This window comes from Neolamprologus brichardi, chromosome 23 (genome assembly GCF_056152115.1).
Source record: "Neolamprologus brichardi isolate AB-2024 chromosome 23, ASM5615211v1, whole genome shotgun sequence".
Taxonomy (NCBI): domain Eukaryota; kingdom Metazoa; phylum Chordata; class Actinopteri; order Cichliformes; family Cichlidae; genus Neolamprologus; species Neolamprologus brichardi.
Window position 1 is genome coordinate 22,825,385 of NC_142125.1, and position 25,028 is coordinate 22,850,412.

The 25,028-nt window shown below is 40.1% G+C and overlaps 1 protein-coding gene across 9 annotated transcripts in view; it reads right to left on the bottom strand.

Moving 5' to 3' along the window:
• The window catches only part of inpp4ab (inositol polyphosphate-4-phosphatase type I Ab), an 85,296-nt gene extending 61,244 nt beyond the window's left edge, over window positions 1–24,052 (bottom strand). For all 9 annotated transcript variants that reach the window (XM_087836759.1, XM_087836758.1, XM_087836755.1 and 6 more), the window contains exon 1: window positions 23,921–24,052. The gene's annotated coding sequence lies outside the window, so the exon portion shown is untranslated. The remainder of the gene's footprint in view (window positions 1–23,920) is intronic.
• Window positions 24,053–25,028: the final 976 nt, after the last annotated feature.

Genomic DNA, 25,028 nt, shown 5'->3' on the forward strand with positions numbered 1-25,028 from the left:
TACAATTCCTACTTGTATTTAAGAAATCATTCAGGTCATTTTGCCAAGCAAAATCTTGTATTATTTAAATATTTAAAAGTAGTGAATTTGCACTTTTGTTTGGAAAAGAAGAAGATGTGTGAATGTAGTAAACTGTAGATGTGTTTATTCCTTCAATCACAGGATTATAATGATTATTTACAGCCCTCTTTAGCACAAAGAATAAATCCTTAATCCATCATTAATCACAATATTTAACATACGGGATAATAGCTGCTTTATTTCCATTTATTCCTGGAGAATTTGGTGGGTATCCAGCATGAATATGATTAGAGATTTTAATTAGTAGATTGAGAAATCTTATTTGCTGTCATTTGGCAGAACAACGAGCCACTGAGAGCTCACAATGAACCTCTAGCATGACAGGAGTCCACAAAAAAAGGTCTCTCCACCCTTCAGCTCACTCAGTCGCGAGTCTGAAACACATTTAGGTTTCTAACCCTGCTCACATTAGCCTTGGACACTGTCTGAGTGCATATTTATGTGTGTTTGGAGCTTCTGTCTTTGGCTTCATCCTCAGGCAGAAAAAGACAGATTTGGAAAGCATGAGCCTGAGACTCAAGTTTGACCATACATGGTGAAACCTCCTTTTCACAGCGTCCTCTGTGCCAGGAGGCCTTTCACGCAGAGAGGACAAAGCCTTACGACACACGCTTTCATGGGAGAAGTGTGTGTGCCTGTCTGATCACATCTGTCAAACACTTTCTTCTAAATTTGGTTCTTCCTCGATGCAGAAGGGGGAAAAAAGCTTTATTCTGCCACACCTTTAGCTGTCCAACACAGAGCTTGAGCTCTGACAGGTTTAATACTCATCGTCGTTGTGTGCAGAGTGGATGGACTTCCTCGGAGATAAGAGGAAATCGTTTTCTCAAAATCGCCCAATGTACAGTTTTGTATTTCATCTACCTTTGATATTGGATTGGATCCGGCTCCGCCCCAAAGTTGTTCCCTATCTGTGGAAGGTTATCAATCTACTGTTTATCTCAGCTGTAGGGGCTGGGTAAGAAACATGAGAAGGCTGTAAAACTCTATGACAGGATTCAGATGCGTGTCTCACTTCTGACCAATGACAGTCATGCTGAGGGAAGTCTTTGAGCCGTCATCCTGAACTGACGTCATCTTGCCTGCTGAACTGCAGGCAAGGGTGCTGTTAGCCTTCATTAGCTACAGTTAACTGTCATCAGTTGCCGTTCACTGGCGTTAGCAAACATTTCTTTGAGGTGGCTTTAGCATTGTTGGAAACTCTTCATCAGAGGTAAAGTGCGATTTTTTTTTGAGTCCAACATTAACTAGAATGATATCAGCTTATTAGCTTAAATAATTACGACTATATCAGTAATAAATAAATGAGCATGTTTATGCAGTTCAGGAGATCGAGACGACATGAAGAGGATGACGACATTTTATTAAGTTGACCATCACGTCTCTTTCTTCATGCTTTAGTTTCTTGACACCCCAGATATAAATGATCATATAAACTATTACCCAGTGTGGCCGTTTAAATGGAGCTCCATATCTTTATTCTTGGACTCTACTAGAGCAGCTTTGCATAATTCAGTTTAAAATTTACCCCATATCAGTTCCTCTAAAAGAACATGTTGCCACGCTAATTTTGAGGCAGTGACAGGAATAACTGTGGCGATATCTATAACTTTTATTTTAATGGTGTTTGCGAAATCGAAAACTACACGTATAAAAATACGTCAAAGTCAAATCTAAGGTTTGGGGACTTTGACCCAAAATAAGCTTTTATAAGCTTTTTAATGCTATATTTGAATTCACGTGCTAAGTTACACAAGTGTATGGCTCAATCCAGAGCAATGCATTTCCGAAATCACACACAAGATTAAAGTTGCACCGACATAAAAATAAACTAGACGGATGCACTTAATGCACAGAAACTCTAGGGAACACTGTGTTTAGATAGATTAAAGCATTTTAGGAAAGGGTCAGATGGTCATGGTTGTAGATGACATGTTAAACTACTTTCAGTTGTTGTAAAAAATAAAAAAATCCCACCATGAATATGGCTAATATTGTTCCAGTTTCAGCACGTGGATTTGGATTTGTTGGGTGTTGCCCCTAAGTTCATCATCTTACAGTTTTCAGCTAATTCACTCCTAACATATGGCATCAATATTAAAGAGGACATACTTCCAGCTCCTTATTTTTATCCCTAAAGTTTACTAGAGCAGCTTTGCATGATTAACAGCTCAAAATAATTTTTTTTTTAACTCTTTAAGATAGCATTCTTCTTAAACAGCAGATGGGTGAGGCTTCTGTATCTCTATATATGTAGCTCCATATTAGGAATCTTACTCTTAATGACATGAAAAAGATCCAAGCGTAGGAAAAAAACGTGTGACTCTGAGTGTTTAAGGTAATGTGAAGTCTGATTATTTTAAATCTCTGGACAAGCTGACTATGAACATTTACCAGCACACATGTATGACAGCACACCATGTCCACTTCATGTGCTTATTTAGCCTCACTTTGGTTGTGTTGTGTCTGTACTGTTTGCTCGCTTTTTCTGTTCTCATGTGTATCCTGGAGCAAGCAAACTTGCATACAAATACATTAATACATCAACTTGAACAAACTACCTGGGCAGCCACATTATTAAATTATAACTATATAGTTACCATGTTGTTAACATTGCAATATCTATTATAAAAAGTAATCCTTCTGTATACAACATATGAGGATAAAATGGAACATCAGAGTGCCAACAAATATAATAAACTGTTTAAGAGTATCAAAAATAATCCACTTTAGTTGTCTTCTGTGGTCATTCAGGCCCTTTCAGAGAGCAGATTGATTTGACCACTCTTAAAGTTTATGCTGTCTCTCTGATAGGTTTATTTTGGTTTTTCAGCCTAATGATGGCGTCCCTGAGTTGTACTGATATCTCTTTGGACCTCATACTGAAAATCCACTCAACAGCTACCAAACAAAAGCTCATCACTTGGAATCAACTCCTGGGTTTTTGAAGTAACAAAGGAAACAGGCCTTGCCTCGCTATGAAACTGCTTTTCTGACAACTGTCCAATTACTTCTGAGCACCAGACCTTAGCACATATGCTCAGCAAACAGAGAAGAAAAGACGAGTAGCAGCAAGAGCAACAAAAACAGTCAGTAAACTCAGAATTAACCCATCAGCAGAGCAACAAAAGCCTATCTGCACCTGTGTGAGTGACTCAGTCTGACTGTACGGCTCACTGAGGGAAGTGAATCTCTTGGTGTGTGACAAAACCTGCTGTCACTTTATTTTACTCAGACTTTCAGCGTGCAGCTGCAGTAAAGCAGCTCCTGAAGGAGCAGAGAAGAGGAGGACAGACCTGAGATAAATGGAGATAACGTTTTTAAAACACCCATAAACTCCAACAGTCCTTGACACAAATATGTCAATGTGAAAAGCTGCACAGATATAAATCCGTAAAAGTGATTCATTGTTTAAAAAAAAAAAAAATCAAAAAAACCCCCAAAAAGAAAACAAAAAAAAAATCTGAAGGTTAGCATTAAAGGATTAATAGCTCACATCTCTGACCCTCAGAGCAATGATCCATCACTCTGAGTTTTTAAGCACAGAGAAGCTTATTCTGTCTGTGATATACATGCAAAATCTTTCTCAAATATGAATAAATCAGTTCCTCTGCTGAGCTCGGGCTGATGTGTAACGTGATACGATGCTGCCCATGCGTGCCCTTTCCGGCCTTCATACTTTTAGAGGAAGCACCGACAACATGACGCTGGCTGCCAAAACTCTCTGTCGACTGTCGCCCAGCTGGTTCACAACAATGTGAAACAGCAAGTGACAGTAATCAAGAGTTACAAGACCACACCACGCTATCTGTGCCACATCACACATGTAATAAACTCCACTCATACTCACAAATGTCCTTACTGTCTTTTGCAATCATTCAGTTAGAAGGTTACAAACACTTCTCTCAAAGAAGGCAAGACTTCATTTTGTGAAAAACCAGAGTGCGAGACAAAGAAATAAAGGACTGTTTTTGTCTTTATGCACCACTCAGATGTTATAATTAACAGGAAAAGACTCAGTGGGTTGATTAAGAGTCACATTCCCACCAGTTTGTGCGGGTGGCGTGCTGTCATACTTTCACAACTCTTTTAGGGCTAAATATGGACAAAATAAACAGACAGCCCAGCTGTCAATCACTATTTCTGAGCTTTATTTTTCTTTATTTTTCTTGACATCAAATACGAAATGTCTCCATATGTTACAAGAAACACCAAGCATGGGAGCTAGGTGAATCCCTCCTCCAACCCTGTTTTCCTGAGGGCAGATCAAATGTGCACATCTAACCTCACTGCACAAGTAGCTTACTTCTGAGCCCACAGTGTTTGTTGTGTATCTACTGGCCTCAAACAGCTCTAAGCTATGGAGGAAATGTAAGTAATGTATTTGTACATCACTGCCAGCTACAATCTTTTGGGGTTTCACAGCTACTCAGACAAAATAAGATACATGAGGACACAATATGTCTGATTGATTCATTGGATTTTAATTTCATTTCACTTTCAGTGATTATAGTTATTGTCTTGTGTTGTAAATCAAGCGCACCTTTTCTTTTACAGAGGTGCAATTTCCCCTTTTCTTAAAAGCAGTTTAGTTCAGCTCAAGCAAACATAACAAAAGGGAACACCACCCCTAATTTTTCCATTTGCATCCTATTTAAATTTAAAGAACTCTAAAAAAGCCTGTTTTTAAAAGCTCAATAAGCTTGTTCACGTTAAATATTCAAGAATAAAATACTGAAAGAAGCAGTCCTGATTCTGGCCATGTTGGTGCAGCCCTGAGACATGACTTTGTATATAAAACCATATGTGGGAAATTATTATGAATGTGAATAAATGAGGGAATTAAAATCCACACTACCCGAGGCCTGTGCTGTGGGTTTTGTGGATTATGATGGCAGATCACTTTAAGGTCATGTCCTATGCTCACCACCATAACACCAGTATACATTTTTAGGTATTTGTCATGGATACAATAATGCTGCTGGGCATCAGCGTATCGATACAGGGACACCAAATACCAATATTTTATTAAATAAATGAAAATGTTCTGGGCATGCTATGAAAAAAAGGAGGGCTCAACTCATGCTTACATTAAATCAGCTCAACTGAAAAACCCTGGACACGCTTAGCTTCGATGATTAATCATAGCTAATTGCTGTATTATCAGAAACAGACTGCTTCAGAGTCCAGAGAAACAGAGTCCATCTTATGGTAACATTTATGGCAGGTTTGAATGACAGTGTTAGTGTGGACACATGAAACAGTATTGACAACGTTTAACTTTGACAATATATGACAACATGATAATATTGTATTGAGTATTGTGATACTCTCCTAGCATGGTGTCTGGTTATTCCCATGTCTGCTATCTAGTAACTAAAAAGAAAGCTGTTTAAACAAAGCTTTTAAAGAAAGACTGAAAGGAAACTGTTGGTGACCATAACAAACTTGTTTCACAGCTTGAGGCAACAACAACAACAAAAAAAAATGCAGTTGAGGCGATGAAGGCATGCGTACAGGAAATATTAGCAGCTGTTGAAAAGTAAACACAAGACTCCACCCAGCACTTGATAGCAGCACAGAAAGAGGAAACTGTGGATTAAATGGTGGAAAAGCAGGGTTTAACCGGACCGGTTAAAAAGCTCAAGCCAAGATAAGGTGGAGCTAAACTTAGGTCTTAAAATCCCAGGAAAAAAGACCACCTAGGATACGTTTGAGCTTACATTTGGCTCGTGCTGAATGTCTGGATATAATGTTTTTGTATAATTTGCTATTAACAATAAAATGCTGTTCAGGTTTTCTTTCACTATTTACTTTTAATATAAACCTTCATAATTATCATTATTGCAAATGTCCTCATTGGAGTTGCCATGGTAACTTCTGCTCCAGCCCTAACCTGCTCTGAAGCAGCTGATGTTTGATGTTTTTTAATGAATGTAGTGCTCTATAACCCTTAATGTATGATTCAAAGGAGCTTGCAAAGAAAAGCGTCTGGACTTCTTTAAGTTACTTGAAGACGTTTCACCTCTCATCCGAGAAGCTTCTTCAGAGGTGAAACGTCTTTAAGTAACTTAAAGAAGTCCAGACACTTTTCTTTGCAAGCTCCTTTGACTACGATGACCTGGATGACTGAGAACCTTCACAGACACTTAATGTATGATCCTAAAACAGGGCACCCATCCTTGTAGATCTTATGATAAATTTGCATGCAGTTTTTATATCTATTCTTCACTGTCAGAGCTTTAAACCCCACCACTGATGCAGCTGAACGGAATGAAATACTGGAGTACGCAATAATCTGTCAGCTCTTCCTTTGACTTAATGATAGAGCGCTCTAACACTGAGAAGTCTGCTCTGACTTCAAATAGGCTGAACTTTATTAATATAGCAGCTCTTCTCTCCAGTCTTACCGCTCACACATTCATGCATCTCTTTTAAAATCCTACACTACTGAACAAGCACTCGCGCAGCACTGCAGCAGCTGTGTCGCCTTGTATTTAACTGTTTTTAACCTCTCCAAACCTTTCTGTGCCACCACCACCTCTCGTAGCTAAACTTACAAAACCCTGGTTGACCTGTGAAGCTGATAACCACGTTTGTGCAACACCTTAACCTGCACTGCTGTGCGACACTGCAAATTTTCTGTCTGCTACCAAGTAAATACAGGGTCAATACTGCTGTTACCAATACCAGTACCGATACTTTCCACAAACAAAGGCAGCTTATGTAGTGTGTCATGATTTATGAGATGAATCATTATCAATTTACACACGAAACTTAAGAGGACAAAGACAAAATATCGAACTTACCACACTAGTATCGATACCAATACCGACATAGTATCGATACTAAACGATTGTTGATCGATCCGCACACCCCTGCTGAATTCCAGTGTCACAGTAAAGTCTTTTACATGCGAATATTTAGTGCGCTAAAAATATTTTTCAGACAGTAAAATGAAACTATTTTACGCGAAACACAGAGCTAGAGCGTGAAATTAAATATGTAGGAAAGCGGGTCCAGGATCAAAACAAACTCTTCCCTGCTTGTGAGAATCGGATGAACCCAGCATCTCAGTTTCTTCCTCTTCTTGTCAATTTATGTGCATTTTTTACAGCAGATTTTTGTGTTTTGTATTTTGCTTACTGTATAAAGCCCTAAAGTGAAACCAGAAAGTAGGAACATATCCTGGGTATATATCCTGCTTTATAGTGCAGGCCACAGGTGCCATGCTCGTTGGTTCTAGTGGTTTAGGTCTGTGGTCTCTCTGATATTTGTTGCCTACTCACAGTCTGCAGATGGGAAAATGGGAAAGAGGAAGTAATCTGATCTGGGGTCAGTGAGGACGATGTTCCTGGCACATATTACAATCTGAAAAACGGCAGCAGAAGGTCAGGGTTTTAGAGCTGATCTGCGATGTGTTCCTCTCACATCCAGAACTCTTAAATGAACCCACAGTCAGGGTTGGGTTAGCAGTTGCTCTTGCTGTTCGTTTTCAACCACTGAAGCAAAGCTGGAAAATAAAAATGATGCAGCAGCAGCAGTAGCAGCAGCGGATCAGTCGTCAACATTTGCACCCATGAGACGATAACAGTTACCCCTCTGTGTGTGTGTGTGTGTGTGTGTGTGTGTGTGTGTGTGTGTGTGTGTGTGTGTGTGTGTGTGTGTGTGTGCGCGTGCGTGTATGTGTATGTGTGCGTGTCCGTCCGTCCGTCCTCTGGGATCGGCATTAGAATAAAGCATGAATAATTTCTTCAGAGCGACAGAGCAGCTGTAGCCCTTTCACATGAAAATGAGCATTGCCCACGACCTCAACAGAGTACACCCACTTTCTCCCCCTCCCTCTCAGCCTCATCACCCTCACCATCCATTTTTCACTTCAATCAAGCTCAACTCTGGCTCGAAAAAGCTGCAAATGCCACGACTTCTCCTCAGCCCTACGAGCCAAAGAAACCCAGACAACAACAACAAGCTGACGTGTACATCTGTTAATCACGTTTTTGATATTTGCTGAAAACATCCTGGAATATTTGAGCTGACAGAGAGGGATGTTGAGTATGAAAGGAGAGTCAAAGCCTCACTCTGTGTTTTGTAGTGTGAAACTGCTTCTGGCTTGAGTCAGCACCCACTTCCTTCTGCTGTTTCAGGAAGTGTCTTTAAACAATCTGGCCCACCGCAGCAGCAGCTCTAAGTCTGGCCCCCTGATCACACTTAAGAGCTGATATACTAGTCTTCCTACACTTCAGATTCCGACTAACAAATATCTCCTGAAGGTCTTTTAGACCTTTTTAGAACATAAAGGTTGGGTTTGTAGACATAGGATTAAATATAGTGAAGCCTGACTTGTTTAAACCAACCATCACACAGCTCTTTAATGAAATGAAACAACCACAGAAGTAAAACAGCACACAAACATCTCAGTTCACCAGTGACGAGAAAGTTGGCAGTCACATGTTGACAGGTGAAAACCTCTGTTTAGACACATTGGATACTGACTTGTCAGGGATACTTCCTTAACAGCCACGATTCAAACAATACTTGATGATGGCTTTTCCAGCATAAACGTAAGACGAGTACAGTTCCGGACATTAAATAAACACACAAAGGGTTACTGAAGACGGTAGGGCTTTCAAACGTGAACCAGTGAAGCTGCGGAGGCCTTTTCTGCTCAGGATTATGCTGCAACACAAAAAGATGCAGAAAAGAAGTGTCTTCAGCTTTGGAAGACTAGAAGAGAATGAAAGCAGAAGCGAGCTGGCAGTGTCAACTTGCGAGTCTCTCTTTGATGGAAACTGTAAGCACTGGTTCCTGCACCATAAAGGAAGTAATCACTGAAGACTTGCTGATGAAGAACAGAAGCCTTAAGCCAACAAACACAACACAGGGCTCTTAAAACATCTGCAAGCTCTGCCGCTTCAAAAGGAAATGACCTTCTAACTATTGTTGAATACAGCAATGCTGCAAAACACTACAAACACTGGGTGTGTATCTAACACCCGCCAATCTGCAGCCACTGTGGTAATGCCTGTTGAGAGGTGTGAGCAGGCAGCCATGACTTTTATAAATGGTCACAGACATCAAAACAAATTTGACTTTTTAAGCGTGTCCCCCACGTGACCCATACAGTCTCTTTTTAAGGTTCTCTGCAAAGAAACAAGTAGCTCCTTCCAACTATATATGGCCATTTAAATTTGTACTTGTATATTATCATCATCATCGTCGTCTCTATCCCCTCCTCTACCACTGCTCTCTCTCCTCCCACATCGCTACCTCTTTCAATCCACTTTACCTCAAGCCTCATCTCCTCAACTGAAGTCAGGGCTCTAACACACGAAAATGTGCTTAAACATGCTCATTTACTCCCAATATTGACGCAGTTAATTACTGTCAGCAGATTAGAAATGCGACCCTCACATCTCCAGACAGCTGAGAAGAAGCTGGCTAAACAACAGCAGCTGGTTATCGGCAAACATGATATCAACTAATGTAACTAAAGTTAGGCTCGAGTGTCCTAACATTTCCCTTTGATAAACAGTTTGATTACATTTTATCATAGTATGAGAGTTTATTCACGAAGTGTCCGAGTGCAACAATGTTAAATCCACTTCAAAGCAAAGTTTCACTAATGCAGGCTAACAGCAGGTAACAGAGGCTAACAGCAGCAAAAACATCCACGCTTACCAACAGTAAAGTTTAAGACATCCTCAAAAATCCATCTCCATATTGCTGTCATCAGACATTAGTGAGCTTCGCCAACTCATCAACTTGTATTAGACTCCTGCCACAAAGTTTTACAGCCTCCTCCAAATAACATAGACGTGAACTCACATGGACAGCTGAGGCAGCCAGAGTTGTTAGTCCTACACTGACCACCATAGATTATGAACTTAAACTCGGAGGGGAAAGAAAACAACTCAGTTGACTGCAATCTCCAATCAACTGAGATCTAGTGGTGAGATTTTACATACTGTGAACTATTTTATATTAAGTTGGCATTCGATACACCATTCCCAAATTCTGCTGTAGACTGGCTCTTTGGGGAAAGGGACAGGTCAACATATCTATTAAAGGCCATTCTGCTGTGCTTTGTTCAGAAAGTGAGATTCAAGATGAATTCTGTCTTTTAAAAACCCACCTAAAAAATACAAAACACAAAATCAAATGTGATATTTGGCACATTTGACAGCACTACAACACCAGGATGGTGGCATTTGTCATTACTAAAAAGCAGCAAATCCGTGTTTTTTTCTTTGTCCTTAAAAGCCGTCAAAAACTCAGTCTTTTTAAGTTGGCTTGTGCTCTAATTGTGGCTTAAAATAAGATTTTAACATGAATTCAGAGACTGAACTGCCATTAAATTCATCATGTGGGCACAAACATCAGGGAGTTTTGAAACCACCTTTTGTTTTTTACTAACTATTCTTCATCCTTTTCTCAATCACAGCCCTTTATCTACTTACTAAGTATGTTTGTAATGACACAGTAAAACTACCAGTCACACTTCAGCCATGAAAGCAACAGTTATATAACATAAAATCTCTATGTGGTGAAGCTGACTTACAATTACTAGAAAATAAAACTTTCCACGGCTCTAATTGTGAAAACTGATACTCAGACTGCTGGCTTTATTTCACCGTCTTGTCCCTTGATTCAAAGCAACTTGTGAGTTGTGTGAAAAGTAAAATACTTCAGTGCTTGCATGTGCAGGAAAAATTCATTTTGCTCATAATGGTGGAAAGAAAAACCGCTAATAAACAGTTCTACGTGACCTTATCTGGTGCGAAGGAGAAGTAAGTCACTAATAATGAATCATCACAATGACACAAAAAAATGTCACCATGATGAAGGCGGCAAGACGGAGCACTAAGGCTGCTGTAGGCAAAAATAATATCAATAGGCTGGGCGTTGGAGGAAGGGGGTAGTAAAGAAGCCAATAAAGTAAGATATGCCAACATCCTGACTGGTTACTCACCTCAATGCCTTTTAAATAAAGCTCGTTGTCACCCTTTAAGACTAAGATTTCACTTCCCTGCAGACACATATGGACAGCTGTATATACCAAAAACACAGCATTGCTTATATTATCCTACCTCCTTTCTTGCTAGCATAAGGCTTTTTACACCAAGTTATCCAATGTAGGAGATGAATTCTTCCTTTCCCTCTACATATCACTGCACATTTGATTTTCTTTCAAATCATTTACAAACAAGACACAAGCAGATAGCAACAGAACACATCACAAATTCATCATCCTCATCTAAGAAGTGTTGTTAGGCCCCGATCACAAAAGAGTACGGCCCAGTCAGCAACCACCAGGCAACTACTAGTTGCTAAGGAAAAATGTGTATTACCGTTTGGCAAGTGGCTCCCTGAGGTTCCTGGCAGTCAATGGTTGAAATTGGATGTGAGGTAAAGTATGTGCTGCACAGAAACATCATTGAAATTGATTGCTAGCAGACTGCTGCAGTTAGCCATAGTTTGCATGGTAGACGCCAACTTGTCTGCAAACAGTTGTCAACTGCAACAAGTGCAACACAAATCAGAAATGAAGAACATTCACCTTCCAACATCAGGGCCCTTTTAATGTGTTAAATGCAGCACTGAGGCCCCATCTCCAGTTTACACCAGTTTTAGATCTCCTCTGCAAGTAGTTGAGTGTTTGCAGACAAGTCTGCATCTTTCATACAAACTAAGGGTGACAGCAGCAATTAGGGCAGCCATGATTAGTCGACTAGTCACGATTATGTCGACTATTAAAATCGTCAACGACTAATTTAATAGTCGACGTGTCATTTGAAGCTTTGTAAGATCCTGAAAGGATTTAAGAGTGTAATAACGGACTGAAACAGAAGATGGCAGCACTGCATGTACAAGGATGCCAGCTGCCGTTAAACCCCGAAGAAGAAGAAGCTGTGTCCGGTTTTGTAGCTATGTCCAAATTCAGGAACCGCATCCTCCTGTGCCCGTATTTGTAGGCCGATTACATTACAGCGACACGACAAAGACTGTGCAAATTCAAAGACTCCACAAATTCAAAGACTACGAAAAATGGGGCTGACAAATGCGTCCTTCATTTTTCTAGATTTGAAGGATGCGTTGGGTGTATACTTCGTGGCCCAACCTATTCCAGAATTCATAGCACGGCCCAGCTCAGTTTTCAAAAATGAGGGCAGCTAGTTAGTTTTAATGTTACTCTTATTATTCTTTCTGGGTCACAAAATAAACGTTTAACATATTTTCAGGCGAGAATGTAACTGTGTAAACCTCAAATATCTGCTCAGTTTATCAAGACAGGAGTGTGAGATGCTCGAGAATATTCTCCGGTGTCCCGTTATATTTTAGATAGCAAGGAGCAGATGGCTGAGTTTATTAAACTCCACCAAAAAAATCTGCAAATTTCATTAAAATTTAATAAACTATCATCTTGTATTTATTTTTAGTTAGCACATACCGTAGACACTTAAAGCTGTAAGCTAATGATAGTTATATAAGAGCAGATGCATGCTGGTGCAATAAGCTGTACGTTTTACTCCCAATGGATGCATGATCTGATTAGTCGACTAATCGCAAAAATAATCGGTGACAAGTCGACTATCAAAATAACCATTTGTGGCAGCCCTAGCAGCAATCAATTTCAATTGAATTTAAAATTCTTTATTGTCCCACAAGGGGAAATTAGTTTAGCAGCAGGCAACAATACTTGTAAACAAAACAATAATATTAAAATTAGAATTACAATAAGAGCAATAAAAAGCCACAGGACAGTTATTTGCCATTAAGGAGATGGGTTGCAGTAGGGATAAAAGAAACCTGGAGTGTTTTGGTCTTCCTCACAGGTACGGCCAGAGGGCAACAAGTCAAACTCACTGTGAAGTGAATGGTTCAGACAATTAACAACAGAATGAGCCTTCCTAAGCACATTTCTGTTATAAATGGCAGTGTTATGTCCCTCTGCAGCCTCTAATCTGCTCAGTGTGTTCAGCTGGTGCTAATTGGCCACACCTAGTCAGGTGTGGATAAAGGCATACCTGAGGCAAGCTTCCCAGGGAGCTCACTTGTCTTTGCCTTGGTGGCACCAGCCATTTTAGCCGACCTGATGTTCCATTTTAAGACAAAACCTCTGTTCACCTACACTCTGGTATTTGTCTCCTTTTTTATGTTGCGGCTTTGAGCCGGGTCGTAACATAAGTGGGGGCTCGTCCGGGATCTTTGGACATTTTAGTGGAGATCGAATACCAGTTTTTTGTATTGCTTTTAAGTGGGTGAGTGAAGGTGTTCACTGTGATTGAGCAACGTCCCTTTAGTCAGTGTGTTTCAGCTGGGTGGCTGTGCTGCCCTTCCAGCGAAGCACTTGTTTGTTGTTTTGCTTTGTTGTTTTAATTTGTTGTGTTTGGTGGCTATCCTGGGTGGGGGTACGCTTCAGAGTTTGGTAGGAGACTATATCTCTGGTCTGCTGCCTGCTCTCGAGTTCGCGTTTAAAGTTGCCTCGAGCCTGGTACACCACTGAAGACTAGGATAGGTAAAGTTAGGGTTTTGTTGTTTTTAGTGTTTTAGGCTGGGAGTTGCACATAGTAAATCAGTGGCACCAAACGTGGTAGGAGGTTTGAGACCATTCACGATTACGGTCTGTAGCTGAGGCAGGTAGGCTGTTTTTAAGTTGGCATTGTGTGTACACCATATGTGTGTGCATATGTCAGTGTTGATGGATGCTAATGAGATCCTTGTGAGGTGAGTGTTTTGTGCTGTGACCTTTAGTGTTGTGGGGAATATGGCTGTTTTGTTGGATCACTTGTGAGTGTTGTTGGCCAGGTGATGGCAATAACACTGTGGGGTGCTGAGCCACCCTTGATGTGATCATTGTGTGGCCATAGCTCTCCATTTTGTGGTTGGTCACTAGCATGCTTGCTTTACTGAACTTTGTGGATTAAGTAACTTGTTGTGGTATAGGGCCACTCATATGTGACTGTTTGTGTGGTGGAGACAACAGATCACTTGTGATTATTTGTTGCTACTTTTGGTTTTGTGTTGTAGCAGATAGGTAATCATTTTGGGTTTGACTGTTGTGCTCCTTTGTGTTGGTCACATGTTACTTTTTGTGTTCAGTGTGGCAACTTCAGATCCTCATGTAGGGGCATCCATGCTTAAAGATGCCAACTATAATGTGAACACTGTGCTTCTGTTAGCTTTAACTTTTATTCCAGGTTTGTGGGTCAAGGACCTGAAGGCTTCAGAGGGGCTTTTAATAAATTTAGGGGTCCCAGAGGAACCCTTTTAAGGGAGGTGTTACATCCCTCTGCAGCCTCTAATCTGCTCAGTGTGTTCAGCTGGTGCTAATTGGCCACACCTAGTCAGGTGTGGATAAAGGCATACCTGAGGCAAGCTTCCCAGGGAGCTCACTTGTCTTTGCCTTGGTGGCACCAGCCATTTTAGCCGACCTGATATTCCATTTTAAGACAAAACCTCTGTTCACCTACACTCTGGTATTCGTCTCCCTTATGTTGCGGCTTTGAGCCGGGTCGTAACAGGCAGAAAGTACATTAAAGTGGTTTGTCATATTTGTCAGAGATCTTTTACTGTTTGCATGAATCATGTGACGTCAGAATCAACAGTTTTGCTGTGTGGGGTACCTCAGGAATCTGTCCTGGGTCCAGTTCTCTTTCTACTTTATATATTCCCCCTAGGTCAAATTATTAAGCCCTATAAAAATATCTCCTATCATCTCTATGCTGATGACATTCAACTATACTGTTTTATAAATTGTCTAATTTAAGTAATTGCCTGACAGAAATCAACCAATGGTTAAATGACAATTTTCTTCAACTAAACTCTGATAAAACAGAAACTCTAATTATTGCTCCAGACAACATGGTCTCAGAAATTAGGCAGCATATCAGCTTCTTAGACCCTTATGTAAAATTGAGCCTCAGAAACCTCGGTGTCATATTTGACAGCTCGATGTCGCTTGAGCAGCATTCTAAGCAGCTGGTCCGAAACTGTTTTTATCATTTAAGGAATATTTCAAAACTCAGACTAATGGTGTCGAAGCCTGAACTTGAGACAATTATTCATGCTTTTATTTCCTCCCATTTAGACTACTGTAATGGTCAACAAATCAGCCTTAAATCGTCTTCAGACTGTGCAGAATGCTGCAGCACGTCTCTTAACAGGCACCAAGAGAAGATCTCATATTACTCCAGTTTTAGCCTCCCTTCACTGGTTGCCTGTAAGTTTTAGGTTTCATTTTAAAATTTAAGTTCTAACCTTTAGGGCCCTACATGGTCAAGCTCCCCAATATTTATCTGACCTGCTGAAACCAAATTCATCTTCTCGAGCTTTAAAGTCATTAGATCAGAGACTGCTGGTGGTACCGCGCACTCATTTTAAAACTCGTGATCGGGCCTTTCAGGCAGTTGCACCACGGTTGTGGCATTCTCTTCCACTGCACGGACTCCATTGATTCTTTTAAAAAACAGCTGAAGACATTTTTATATAGAAAAGCATTTGATTAATTTCCTCTTATGTTGTTTTTATTGTTTTACTTACTGTTACATTGTTTTATATTTCCATTTCTTGTGTTGTAAAGCACTTTGTGATTTTTAGCTGTGCTATATAAATAAATTTTACCTACTTACTTATAACTCTCCCAATATCAGCAGTTTTAATAAAAGTGGGTGATGAGCAAGAAAAGGGAACTTTCTAAAATCAATACTCAGGTCTTTTGTTTTTTACACATTCAGTGAAAGGAAGGACTCATCACGCCAACTATTTGCTAGCAACTAAAGCGATCAGAAGGAGGCTTCTGGTGTAGCACCCTCATTGCGACTCTTGACTCTCCTCCAGCTGCTTTACACGCCCACTATGGATCGCAATGTCATCTGCAAACATAGTTCACAAAGACTAGACCGCACTGACTAGCAAATCAAAATTTAAAAGAAATTCAAAAGAAATTTCTTATTCGTCTTGCAGGGAGAAATCAGCATATCATTCTTCAAGGTTTGCATCCTCCTATTTTCCCTGCCTGTCTGCAAACATTTGTCTCCAGCTCGCTGCTTCCCAAATATCTGAGCCAGTTAATACCTTCTCTGCCAGAAAAAGCAACAACATCTCCTCAAGAGGTGTCCCATGATACCCAAACTGCACCTCTCCGAAATGGTGTCAAATATAAGCCTGTGTGGTTACAATGGTGGATTCTCATATTAAAAAAATAATGAGATCACCATGTGTACAGGTCAGTCATTCCCCATGCTTCAGACTGCTCTGCGCTCAGTGTCAAATGCTTTCTTTTCTTACATTAGGCTCTGTTTGATGTCACTGAGAGCTGACATCTTGGCTCCACCCACCTGCGATTCAAGCCTTCTGTTTATGAGGGGCAGCCAATGAGAAAACAGATGGCTTTTAAAGGGACAGAAGCTAGAAAGCATCTGGAAAGAAACTCCAAAATTACTTTACATACTTAATTTGGAGAAAATGTTTTTGGTGCGTAAGTTCAAAGGATTAATTTTCTTTGTTCTCTTGAGTCTCTTTCAAGGAACAATCAAATAAATCAATATTTTGTGTTCTGATAGAAGGATAATAGGGGTCAACACACCTGAATCAAATGATTACTTCATTACCAGGCCTCTGCAGAACTTCAAGACATGTTGAGGAAATAATTTAGCCATTTAAATCAGCTGTGATAGATCAAGGACACATCTAAAACCTGCAGGACACCGGCCCTTGAGGCCTGGGTTTGGACACCACTGGGGTAAGCAATGGTGAAGACTTAGATCACAGAGCACTAAGCAACAAATTCAGACATTCAAAACTGCATATTATAATAACTGTAGTGGCAGGATTACTTTTTTCCTACTCTATTTGACAGAGGCTTTATTGATAGCAAACTCATTATCGAGTTGGCTTACTGACGTGTTTCTTTATCGAGTCCCTTTATTGATTCTTGACCTGGTTTTACATGAGGAAACAAGTATACCCACGCAGATTTTCAGTGTTGATACAACTGCTTTATTATCTGAAATCCTTCTCCCACATTTAAAATGGAGGAGGTGAAAAAATATTTGTATGACCATCGTTTTCATTCATGTTTCAGCATCTTGCTGTTGGCTTCACCTCAACTGAAATAAGTTACAGAGAATACAATGAGCCAGAACCTGCAGGGATTAATGAAGCTGATAAAAGCACGTACAAGTCTCATTCTTTGGAAAGATTTGAAACCGGTTTCAAGTGATACCTGTTTTCAGTTTCCATCTGAAAAACCAGTGCAGACATGGTGAAATCAAAGCATCTAAACTATTTTGTAGCCACCTCATCATTACAATTTTACACTAGCTTGAAGCAGAACATTTCAAATTCCTCTTAACCAATCTGCACTGGTCTCCTTGTATTTTACTTACTATTTATTTTACTAAGTTTGCTCGGGTAGCTGTAGCTAGGCGGTAGAGCAGGTCATCTGCTAAACTGATGATTGGTGCAAGTCTGCATGCTAAAGTATCATTTGGCAAGACACTACCATGTAAGGACTTTATCTAAACTCTAAGTCTACTAAAATATGGTTCATTTCTTACCAGAACTTTTCTTTGTGGTTTAAAAAGAACTGTTCACAAAAGATATTTGTAGAAGAAACTAAATAACTCTTGCAAATCTGGAATTAAAATTATTTCCTTTTCTTTTCCTGAACAGAAGTAAGATATGGTTAAAATAAGATACTTATCAGGTTAAAGTTACACTCAGCAGACTTTCAGGTACATCTGTTCAACTGTATATCAGAGATTAAGGTCAGTACAATTGCCACAAAAGCATGGTATGCATGCATGGTATTTAAATGTGAATAACATTTGGTTTATATACTCTACTGTAGGAAAGCTTTACATGTCTTTCAGTTTCTGTTGATTGGTTGGAACTGCAACAGACATGAAGACATCTTTGCGGGAAACTGAAATGTAACCTTAAGTTACCTTTAGAATATTTGTTGGTGCCTCTGTGAGATAACGTCTCGTTACACAGTACTGTATAAAAGTCTCGAGTCACCTCTCATTTCTTTATTTTGTTTGGGCTCACTGTCATGCTGGAACATGAAGCCACTGGTCAGGTGCTTTCCAGATGATGGTACTTTCCTGTGTTCATAGTTCATTAATTTAGACACAGACCTCCAACACCACTGGCTGAAAGCAGGATTGCTGGATTTTTTTTTCTCACTGTTAAAAACGTGACTTTCAAATACAGTTCATCTCTTGTAGACAGTTCTCTTTTTAGGCTTGCCACTTCTTTGACCTCCGATTGTCCAATTTCCTCTGATTTTTATAAGGACAAAGTGCACACCATGCTGAGATATGCAAAAAATTTCAAGTAACATCTCTTTGGGAATCAACTTGTTTGTGAAAAGAAATACTATTTTGTTTTTTGGAATTTCCCATGGACTTATCTTTGGCAATTTTCATAGATTCAACTAAAGAAATGGAAACAAATGTTGTGTTTCTGTGGCAGGATGATAGTAAAAAAAAGTGCCTAAAGATACATTTTAAAATTGATTCTTTGCTGAGCTGTCTGTTGTGTACAGACACAACACTGGTTCATCCCTTGAGTAAGGAGCCTTTTGTGCTCAAATGATTCATATGTCAGTGTTACATGGGTTAACAAAAAAAAAAAGGAAAAAACTTTTGAAAACCTTTAGAAAGCCTGGAGAACTATTGTTCAAGAGCACTTAAAAAATGAAAGAAAGGTCTGGCTCCATGGAAGCAAAATATAAAGAAGTGAGAGGTGGCTCAAGACTTTGCTCAAAGTAGATATTATTAATTTAACTTTAAATTAGTTTTACACTTGTATCAGACCAGTGCTTGGTATCAGCAGATACCCACAGTCTAGTTATTGGTGTAGGATCGGTAACTTCTCATTAGTCACTGATCTCAATAAATGAAACCAGAACTAGCAGATGTGATGAAATGTTTCTCTTTGGTTTAATTCAGTTTTGCTTATGTCCTGAATCCCAGCAAAATGCTGATGGCAGCGGATCTGCTAGCTCATCTCCACTGTCTTTCCATCTTTGTGTTTAACATGACCTGATGACATCGAGGGTTTATGGAGCGATCCATTTTGATGAAAAGGATGACACAGCTCATTACCAACCGGCCTCCTCCTCCTCCTCATTATTATGTAAGCTACATACTTCTCCTCCTGCATGTATTAAAACAGACGGGTAATGAGACAACAGAGAACATCTGCCACGACCGCCGCCGCACACGTGCTCGCTGTATACATGACGAGAGCGCAGAGGGAGACGCGGATGAAGATGAATCAACGTGCTGCCGCCTGACCCCCAGCTCGGCACTGAGTGGGAGAGTTTGATGAGTCACCACGCACACACAAATATAACAGAGATAGAGGAGGGCAGTGACCAGATGGCTTCAAATCACATCAATCTGTCAATACAGACAGAATCAATACGCCATCTTTCTAAATTCAGAGACTAAATTTATTTAACTTGACATGCGAAGCCTCTTCCCTCGAAGGTAATTAACGATCAACAGCAAGCAAGTGTATCTGCTGCTCTTCTTTCTCATAAACTGGATTTATTTAGAGAAAGTTAACCCTCAAATGTGGCCAATCCTGAGTCATAATCAGAATCCCCTCTTTTTCTGTTAGTTACTGTCTCCATTACTCGGTTTAACTGCTGCACAGGCAAAGATGTAAACAACAAACTGTAAGAAATCGTTAAAAAAAAAAAATCACTGTTTCAAAGCCTCCCTGACTCAGCGAACACTTCACCAGATGGATACAGCTGTTCAACTGCTCGTTAACACACAAATTTCAACCAGCCAATCACATGGCAACTGCACATCAGGATGTGGAAGAAAGGTGATTTAAGTGACACTGAATGTGGCATGGCAGCTTGTCTGGGTAAATCAAAAACTGCTGATGTGCTGGGATTTTTCCACACAATCATCACGGTTTACAGAGAATGGCTAACAAGAGAATGGCTAACAAGGGAATGGCCAGGCTGCTTTGACCTGAAAGGAAGGCAACAGTAACTCAAATATGCACTTTTTACAATCAAAGTATGCAGAAGAGCATCTCAACAGTAGAAGACCACACTGTATGCCACTCCGGTCAGATAACAACAGGAAACTGAGGCCATGGTTCACACAGGCTCGCTAAAACTGGACAATAGAAGATTAGAAAGATGAGTCAGAATTTGATGTAAACAACATGAAAGCATGGATCTGTCCGGCTTCATATCAACAGTTCAGACTGCTGATGGTGTCATGGTATAGGGGATATGGCCTCTGGACCCAGTGGAGGTGGTGAGTGACAGGAGAATGGCGGATAAGCTGTCATCCCTGTTGGACAACATCTCCCACCCCATGCAAGAGACTCTGACAGCACTGAGCAGCTCCTTCAGTGGGAGACTGCGGCACTCACGGTGTGGGACGGAGAGACGCAGGTCTTTCCTCCCCACTGCTGTCAGACTCCACAACAAAGACTTTTGCATCTGATCAAACCCTCACACGTGCAATAAGACTGAATATGTGCAATTCTTGTACAATTCTTCTTCTGACGAAGTTGTACTTCTGTATTTTCTTACTCAGTTGTATATAGCATTTGAATTTCTATTTTATTATATTGTATATATTATTCTATTCTATTTTATTCTATTGTATATAGTATTTTATTTTATTTTATTGCATTTCAGTGTTTTCTAATTTCTGCTACATAACTTTGCACTTTTGCTGTAACAAAACCAATTTCCCACCTGTGGGACTAATAAAGGTCATCTTATCATCTTATATTTTCTTGACACACTTTAGGCCCCTTAGTACCAACTGAGCATCGTTTAAACACCACAGCCTACCTGAGTATATTTACTGACCATGTCCATTCCTTGACATGGCCCCTGGACAGTGCACCATCTTCTGATAGATGTGGAGCCGATAAATGTGCTACAACTCTGCAATGGTATCATGTAACGTTGACCAAAATCTCTAAGGAGTGTTCCCAGCACCTTATTGGCACTACAACACGAAGAATTAAATTTGTTCATATATATATATATTAGGGGTGCAACGATACAACAAAATTCACGGTTCGGTTCGGTTCGATACTTTGGTGTCACGGTTCGATATTTTTTCGATACAAAAAAAATGTTCATGCCTTTTTATTAATTTGTCATTTATTAAATTTTCACGGCACATTCTGCACCACATCTCTGTGCTTCATCATTTGTTTGAAGCCAGCTCACCTCCTGCAACCACTTTTCCGAGAATACGCTTCTTTTGTGGTTCGGACTCCTGACATTTCTTTGGAGGTGGAGGAACATCACAGTAATTGCTTAAAGGAGCTTCTTCGACATCTTTAAGAGTTCTAAACAAATGTCTGTCCTCTTCCTTAAAATCTTATGTATGCAAACACGCGTTGCAACTTCTTATCTTGTGCGGGTTTTTATTTTGACAGCGAATGCGCACCTGCGGACCACTTATGTGCAGCCCTGGTTATTTAGCTCGTCATATTGCAGCCACAGAAATTCTTTTGTCCATGAAACCATAAAGCTGCACTTTCTTTTTGCCTTATAGTCTGATTTGTCATAACCTTTCCGTTTTGTCACTTCTTCACCCTGACCTGTCTTATTTGGCTCAGCAGAACTAAAATATATATCCTGCTGCTTTTACACACGCACTAACATAACGCTCAGCGATTCTCTGCGCGATCAACCTCTCACATGTTTAAGCTGCAGGAGATTTCACTTGTCATGTTTGCATAGTAAGCTAAGGATTGATAAGATGATGTCAGAGGAATTGGTGCGCAAATTATCATCACTCACCAATCAGTACTGTCGCTTTCTATACACAGTTCACGCGATTGCAAAGTGAAAGCAAAAAACAAGCGCAAATTCAAACGCGATTTCAGTATGTCACATATTGACAGTGGCCGATGCCAATGACATGATTACCCAGCTACATTTCCGAAAGAATGCAAAAGCATTGACATATATTTTTCCTTCCTACGATAGGCCGACGGGCAGGGCAGAGATAGATTTTGGTAGCCCGACTGGAAAAAAGCCCCAGGACGTCGGGCTAGCGATTTTGCGAGCCCTGTATCTGATTGAGGAATCACTCATCTTTGGAAAAGAGAGTTTATTATGGAGAAATGTCTCTTTCCAAAATAAAAGCTATACTATACGCTTCTTCTGGGCTATATTCTCAGCAGCATATTAAACATATCAGGTCCCCATAAGGAGAATCATGTGCTAACGGCTGTCTAAATGACTCGGGTAAAGTTTGTAGCATGCGTGCTTGTTTTTGTCTGCTTCCACTTGTCTTTGCACTAGGATGATGTCGGAGTAAATGTGCAGTCATATTGGTTGTGTTCCCACTAGTGCTGTCAGCGTTAATCTGAAATGACGTTAAGGTCACAACACGGCAAATCTCCGTTAACGAGCTACCGTGGATCGCCTCATGAGTGGGGCTGGAAGACGTCAACACATTAACGAGCTAACTGCGCTAACACACTAGTTCCCACCAATTGAGCATTGCTGGCACATCCAACATACTGTTTTACTTTTGTCCATGACACGCTTACCTTCAGGGTCATACTCACATGAAAACCAAAATAGTTCCAAACGCCAGATCTGAATGAGGGTGGGGGAGGTTCAATTTGCCATGTTGCAACAAGCTTAACTTCTGTCTAGCTAGCTTGCCCTGCGCTCAGTGAATCTGTGTTCGACTACTCCGCCTAGGCTGCACTGTCGAGCGCAGATCCACTGAGCGCTCAACACAGACAGCATCGTCAGAAGGAAAGTTGATAAAATAAATTAAAAATGTTGTATTGTTCGATACATATGCGTACCGAACCGAAAGCACTGTATCGAACGGTTCGATATCGATACGAGTATCGTTGCACCCCTAATATATATATATATATATATATATATATATATATATATATATATATATATATATATATATATATATATATATATATATATATATATATATATATATATACACTGTTTAATAAACCAGACTAAACTTTTAGGGGTCCGTTTACATGCCTGGAATCAAAGACGCAAAAGCCAGCTGGAAGACTTATTTGCTCATCATCTGGCACCAGCATAGAAGCTAATTTAAATCCAGTCATACACACTCGCATTGAAGGCCTTATTTCGTGGCAGGTCACCCTCCACGACCACCACCACCTCCTCCTCCTCCTCTAGAGCATCATCAGCTCTTCAGAAATCGATGTCCAGCTGACCTTGAAACTCAAAACCAGCAGAAAAAAAACTGCAGTAAAGTGCGCGGACCACATGTGCCAGCATCCACACGCAGTAACGCGAGAACAAATGGCCATGTTGATGCGTGCATGAGCCGCAGCATCACTGCTGTAAGCACGCCCAGCGGTGTCATAGCAGGACACTGTGTATGTTTACACTCCTGTCACACACACAGAGGCACGGGGTTGTAGGAAAACGCATCGTTTTCCTTAATAAGTTACGTAATAGAGGCAGCAGCAGCGTTTCTGCGCTCTGACCCGCCTGCCACACTCAAGAAACCACCTACACATCTTAATATGTCCTGTCAGTACAACATTGAACACTTCAGCGCATTTATACCCCCCGTGCTGTCTTAGTTAATGTCCTCTGCGTCTGACGTTAGACGTTAGACGTCAGTTACAAGTTTTATCTGTGAACTCTGTCTCCTTCATTGAAACCAAGCCAACGCTTCCGTTTCCCAACTTACACTCAGCACTATAAACACTGACAAAATCCGCAGAAATTAGCTCTAAACAACCGACAAAAAACATCTTAATACGGCGTCACCTAAATTAAGGTTTACCGTAAATAAACTCTACTTACCGGCTCGGCTACGTGCGGGATTAAATATCCGATTAACGAGCAGAAACACAAACTGTTAGCAGGAGAGCGTCCTCAAAGTGCCGCACTGTTTCCTTCACTGCTTCTTTCTGGCTGCAGCAGCCAAAGCCGTCGGCCACGCCCCCTCCGCACAGCACGCCGGCAGCGTCATCACGCAGACCTTTACGCAACATACGTTACTATTTTTTTATGCAGACTGACAAAAAATAATAAATTATCTTCCTTAATAATAAGAAACTGTTAAACTTTGAAATAATAAAGCTATTTCTTTTAATGTTTGTATTTTTTAATCTCCTCGTATTTTATTTTGATTTGTATTCACTGAGAGAATGACTAACTTGAAATGCTTCCTCTTATCTTCATCAGTGCTCTTCAATTTGTAATATTATTTGTTAACAGGATTTCTGATTTGTTACTTTTCCACAGTTGACTTGTCTTGTTTTTACAATAATTTGCTTTGACTGCAGCCTTCAAAAAAATAAAAAATAAATAAATAAAGACTGTATCTCTATATAACTTATATACAGTCAATGGCTGAGACTCCAGCAGCAATATTCAATAAGTTTCCATCAGACTGGGTCCCTGTTACCAGCCAAACGGGTAATCATAAGTAAGTTTTTAATTCCATATGTACGTATTTGGGTGTTAAGGTGACATTTTTGCAAGAAAAAAATTATATAATTAGTTATAAAAAAAACTGAGCATGTATGTATTTAAAAAAACATAAAAAAAAAAATAACTGTGCTAGAGTTACTACAGCAACAGGTTGTAGCTCACTGTGCCATTTTTGAGCACAACTTTGGTGCTTTTGCCTCATTTTTAAATTAGTAATCCCAGTAGCACAGTCTAGGCAGAGACCTCAGTGCTTGGCAAACAATCAATAGAATCAATATAATTATTTAAAAAAAAAAATACAAAATAAAAGTCAACCTTATAAAAAAAATAAACTTCAGGAAAAAACTTAACTTGATTGTGTGTCTTTAGGCTATTGTTAACAGCAAGCATGAGGTTAGTGCATATGTATTTTCATTGAAGGGATTATTGCAAAAGAAAAAAGAAACTTCTCCTGGGGAACTACTGCTCAAGACCA